Genomic DNA, 6,449 nt, shown 5'->3' with positions numbered 1-6,449 from the left:
ATTCCTATTATAATAACGGACATATTCTCAATCACCAATAATGTTTACTGAGTCTCAATAGATTAACATACAAACGTTGGCTCAACAAATAATATAAAAACTGTTTACAGTTATCTATAAATAGAGGCCAACCTAACCTATCTTTCGCGCCAAAAAGACCACAAACATTGTGTATTTATAAAACTGTATCCGTTATATTAAAAGGAAAAAAAAAACAATCCACTCGTGTGTTTACGAACCAGCAACGGCATCGTAAAAATAAAATAAAATGTATGGTATAATTGGTCGAGAACAGGCCTAACTGCTAGTTAAGATTGTTGTACTGTATTTTATTCGAGGATAAAATCATTAAATAGAGCCTGTACCGTTACTAAAACCTGTCGCGATAATACTGGCTTGTCTTTGCGTCTGTGCATACGTATAATGCAGTAAGATTATCTATGGACCACACAGTCTTAATCTGTTTGAATTATTTTTTATCTGTAACTGGTAGTTAGAAAAACGAAAAGAATTTTTCTACTTAATTAAGGTTACATGATTAGATTAATTATATTATATATACAAAAAAACATTCACCGTTTTTAATGCAAATTCTTAATTGACGTAATAAAATTGTAAACTCTTGGCCCTTACGAGATACGTTGATTTTCGATGCTTTCTATAATTGGGTTGAGGAGGTTTTGTTTCAAGAGGTAACAAATTTTCGGATGCAGTTTCGAATGTATCGAATGTTGAAAAACGTATACCAGAAACAGACGGACAGAATATAACAGATAAAGAGTTATTTTGAAGTTGAGGTATATAATTATTATATATATTATATAATTATTATATTTAACAGTAGTAGACGCCAGCAACAACAACATCAGTTGCACGAATAGGCCGGCTCGCCCGGTGAAATACCACGACCACACAGAAGACAGGCGTGAAGTGGAAGTAATTCCGCGTTTCGTCTGATGAGTGTGGTGCCGGAGGCCTAATTTTAGTCCTCTTTCCCTTCCCACCCTTTTCTTATAAGGAAAGGATAGGAAGGGGAGGTGGATTTGATGGAGGAGGAGATGCATTGGAATGTCTTCTCCTTCGTCAATTGAGGGTTGGCAACGCATCTGCAATTGCAAATGTCTATGGGTAGCGGTCGCTTCGCCATTTCGGCGAATTCCTGTGGCCGCTTGCTCGTTTGCCACCTTGTCATATAAAAAAAAATATAATCGCAAACATATTTCTCTTTGAATTAAAATAATATATACTTCATGTTAGGTTTATTATTTATCAACGCCAAAAAAAAGTCATAATTAATTCAAGGTGAAGCGCAACGAGTCGCAGCTAGCTAGCTAGTGACTCCGGCGTGTGATAAATTGCGTTCCGTGATCGACAACAGTTACTACGCTTTCTACGATAATCGTTTTTTGCAATTTACGTCGGCCGGTGTTAATTAAAAATCAATACGAGCCTCGCAAAAACTGCTCATTGTCGTGTCATGTACGTCGCGCCGCGAACCTTCTCTGACAACTAGGGTGTCTACTTATTAATGTTATTTATAGATTTCTTTAAAAATAAACATTTTTATCAGATATAAAACTATTATACATTTCCCTATTTTGCAAATACAGGAAGTTACAACGAACAAAGGAAGTAACTATTGTCCTTGGGCAATTCAAAGTTTTATCCTACGAAAAGATTTGTAAAGGATCAAGGTTACTTTAATGCAATATAAATCATTTGGAAGCGCTTCTATAATTATATAAGCAATTCTCATATTAAAAAGACGTCAAAACAGAGGCAGGCATCGGAGAGCAAATCAAGCAACAAAAATGCCTACTCATTGGTACAAGATAGATCATTATTTCAAGAACCAGTCACTACTTAACCACCGCTTATAAAATCTAGATTTACTATATAATTAAGGTCTATAAAAATAAAAAGTGTGGGCACCCTACCTCTGCGGACAGCGCGCGTCCACCTGCTCAGTTCTCCCACGGTGTAGCTCCGTTTCTTTTTGCTTCATTGCATTTTTTGCAACTGTTTTGCATTTTAAACCAACTACTTTCCTTCCAATTTTGCAATTTTCGACCGCTGAGCACCTCTTGCCTCATAACTCGAACGATATGTTCCGTGACAGCGAATTATGATGTTTTTTTTTTTGGTTATCTTTAAGTTATTTTATGTGTTAATAAAAAAGATAAAATTGTACTTTTGGAATAATTTATTATCAAGAAGATAGTGACGTTAAAACAGACGATGACTTGATAATGGCGGAAAGTAAACGACAATTTGATTAAAAGTGATAACTGATTGTCACACTATAGGTACTAAATGGGATACTAGACGGTCCTAATTATACTTAAAGGGACATAATATGATACTTAAATAATTATACTGTCTTAGAATGAACCGACTGCCTCTTCATTTAAAGATTTGATATAATTTTAAAACGAGACAACGTGAATATGAATTCATTAAAATATTATACAGTAGCAAATAGAGAAAACATTAATTTATTTTCTCGAACTGAATACACAATAAAGAGTCCATTGTATACAAAAAATAAAATGTATCATTCGTTAAAAAAATATATCTAAGCACAGGTGTACTATTGTTATATGTGAAATATGCATGGGATATAATATTTTATACGTCTTTGTGTCGCGAGGGCATTAGGGCAAAACTTAGTTTGGATTTTGGCCATCGCTTTTGTGTTGGTTTTTTCGTTTTCCCCTAATTCCCCAGCGTGAAATTTATTCGTGGTAAATGCAAAAAACAATCTCTATAGCACCTGATTTAATAAAAAAATAGGTCCGATGTCTTTTATTTGGTAAATCTTACCATATTTCAATTTTTTTAGTTTGTTTAAGAAGCAAAAAAATGTGAAATGTAAAAAAAAATATAAATAAGTACATAAGTAAAATTCTAAAGTTAATAAGCACAGAGTTCCATTGCAATTCATTCGTATTTTGCACATGCACTTCGTAAAAGCCGTAGATATGTGTCCTCCAGGTATTAGAATTTAGAATCTAATAAAGCTATTCAGGGTCAAATGATAAAGTTATTTAATATAAATTATAATTCCGATACAAGTAAAAAAAAAATCCTCCTTGTTCTTTTAAACTTCATGCCAGCATTTTTTATATATGCTAGGCGTTTTTTCATTATCGACACGATGATAAATGTTTACGTAATAGTAGTACCCATTTAACAATAATGAATACGTTTGTTACGGTAAGTTAATATTAGAATATCCCTCTTTCAGGTGTTTACCGCTAAATATAAGAAAAAATAAATCCTAATATGAAATAATCATTTTCTTGGTAAAAGAAAAACTAAATGAAATCAATATAATTAATTTTTCCATTTCAAATAAGGTGGAAAACTGTGTCCAGTCGGTGTGGCTTGCGCAGCCATTGGTAGTCTCGCGGCCAATGGAGCGAGCGCTCGCCGCGTTCAAACGCACGCCTACCTAATAGTATTTTTGTATTTGAATAGAATTCATTTGCGTACTGAATCTAATTGTTTTTTTGTACGTAACTGTACTGATTACGGTTTAAAACTAATTATGTTCTTACATTTTGTAAAATATAACTGAAATTTGCACTTGCAGATATGGTTTTTCAACTGAGATTTATAATGATAAATTTAAATTGTACAGAATATTACATTTTTTAATATGTAACTATGTTTATATTTTTTATGAAATTAGTAATTTAAGTCTCTTGACAAATATTAGGTATCCTAACTTGTAAGAGATTAAAATGGTGCTATCAATTGTGAAAATCTCACATTTAGATTAGTCACTATGAAAGCTAGTTTGATCTAGTTAGTGTCAAAACCTTATAAAAAATAAAGTTTAACTTCGGCTGTTCCCTTTAAAGAATGTGTCATGTGCATTAAAAAATTATGATAAAATTAAATTTAATGACTATATTACAATTTATGTTATATTACACAACATTCATTGATCGGTTTTTTTTCACAGAAGTTGATAGTGTTTTAGTAAAATTTAACTGATTATTATTGAACTCTTTATTTTTATCAAATTGTAGCAGACGTTAATTTACACTGACTTACTTTTGTATAGTCGAATTCAATGTCAATGAAAAATTATATATTCACATAAACTGTCTGATATTACCATTTATTATCTATGGATTCATTTTGTTCATTAGAAAGTTGTAGAATTGTTTAAATTGATAATACACACAATGTCTGTTTTTAATAAGTCTGTGATAACAGCGTTGTAAAGGTAAGATTATTTAGATAGGTTTATTATTATTTCTCATTTCTATTTCATTCAACTACAGTAGCCGCTTGTAACCCAACTTATTTTATTTGGGAGCAAACGAGTTTGACGACTGTCTAAAACTTAATGAAGTTATTTCATCTCGGTCCGTCTGGTTATCATAAACAGATTATCTCCTCCAACGCTGGCTTTGGATTTAAAACGGAAATTGGTTTCGTTCTACGACGCCCTACGATATGTCAAATGATTAACGTAATTACTCTTAATACAGCTATACTTTCGTCTTATCGATAACTATTATCGATGTTGTCTTAATTAATACACTTTATTTAAATATCGATATATTTGTGCACTTCACTATAGAATATTTAAATAAACTTATTTAATGTTAAATTATTACAGCGCTATTAATAGAATAGTAAAAATAATAATAAATAATTACCTACAAATTTATGGAGAGTATTATAAATAAAATAAAATATGAATCTACAGAGTTTACGAAGTATTTTCATTTAGTTTTGGTATAGACTTTGTTTAACTTGATATGTTGTTATTAAAAATGCTAATTTTTGGTTTCAAGTAAACATAATAATATAACAGTTTATTAAGAAATCACTTGTTTCCCAGTACTGACTCTATTTGAAGGAATGTGGCAGCTAACGCCATCTATCATATTAACTTAGAACTGCGTGTTTCTTAAGTTATCCACGGGCGCTGATGTTGCCTAGAACTTGACTCGTTACCCGTTAGTTTAAAAATTGTTTGACATTAATTGTGAGGATTGTCAAACAATTGTGTTAACGTGGAAAATAAGTACCATGGTAACTATAATTGTTAACTTACATGAAGTTATCTAAAAGTAATTACATGAGTATAGAAATATCTTCCGCTGTAATAAAAGTACAAAAACAGCGTGGTGCTATCACATGTAAAGTTAACATTTTATATTATTTGTGTTAATAGTACGCGTCTTGAACAATATAAACCGATTTTATTTTTTTACTTTCTAAAGTAGCGACATCTTTTAACTGCAGCGGGAAAAATAATTCCATGATCTTCGGCGCTGCCACGAGCCAAAACATCTCTGTTTCGTTTATTCTCGTGCATTTTTGTACATCCATCTCTTTCCCCTTCTCTACTGAAATGCCGTCGTGCGTCTCTCTCTTATCGCATCGATCATTGATCTTTGAAATTCGACTGCGACGACGCGAGCTGCGCGCGCGTCCACTGCGCCCCGTCCCTTTCGCGCGCGCCACTGTTGCCGTTGTCTCGTGTTTCTTTTATTGCCGTTTTATTATTTCTTGTTGATGATCACGCGATCGTAAGCTGTCGCTCGGCGCACACGTCATGCCTTCCGTCCTTGTCTCGTATAAGCGCTAAGGTATTTTTTTGCTCCTTCACACCGGCGCACGTCGTGTTGCTGCCGTGCGTCGATGTTTTGGGAAGTGCACCCGCCCGACGTTCCCACGGTTCACCTTCGGCCGACTTCCTTACGAAAAAAACAAACAAGAGCACTCTGTTGAAGAAAATCGACGTCTGCCGGTCGCGCTGAATGATTAATACAATTACGAGCGCACGCCGCTACCTACTCGACTCGATAATAATAGTTCTTTGTAAAGGACGCGTGGTCGTTCGGACTCGTTGCTTATGAGACGAGTATAGCTGTTTTGGTACACATTTAACTAAATTATAAACTGCTCAAAAAGTTACCGTACGGCTTTTTGTACATGCCTTTATTTATCCCGAAATTGCGGCGTTCTTACAAGTTCTTACAAGTTAAACTTAACGGTTTTTTTTCTATAGGGTTATTGATTTGTGGTATATTTTTGAATAAGTGATTATTATACCGTGGTATAATCTGTTGATTGACAGTTATTTTTTTTAAGTAACGAACAGTATTACACGCGTAACTGTTAAAAAGCTCTTAAAAAGACTGGAACAATTTCATCGAAACACGAAAATTTTCGCGTGTATGGTTTACCTTAATTGTGACTGACAAATGATCTATTTACGAGCACGACATTTAACTTGAGCGGGAAAACTAAGAAGATTGAAAAATGTCAAATGAATAGTATACATACAAAAATGTCTTTTTTCATAGACTTTCTATGTGTAGTATATTTTCTGTTGCTCTTAATTCGGTTCTTGTTATTAATAACGTAACATAATTATTAAATTGGGTCGTCAAATGCAACTGGATATTCCCGAAATGTGT

Source organism: Papilio machaon, chromosome 15 (genome assembly GCF_912999745.1).
Source record: "Papilio machaon chromosome 15, ilPapMach1.1, whole genome shotgun sequence".
Classification (NCBI taxonomy): Eukaryota; Metazoa; Arthropoda; class Insecta; order Lepidoptera; family Papilionidae; genus Papilio; species Papilio machaon.
This window is presented reverse-complemented; position numbering follows the sequence as displayed.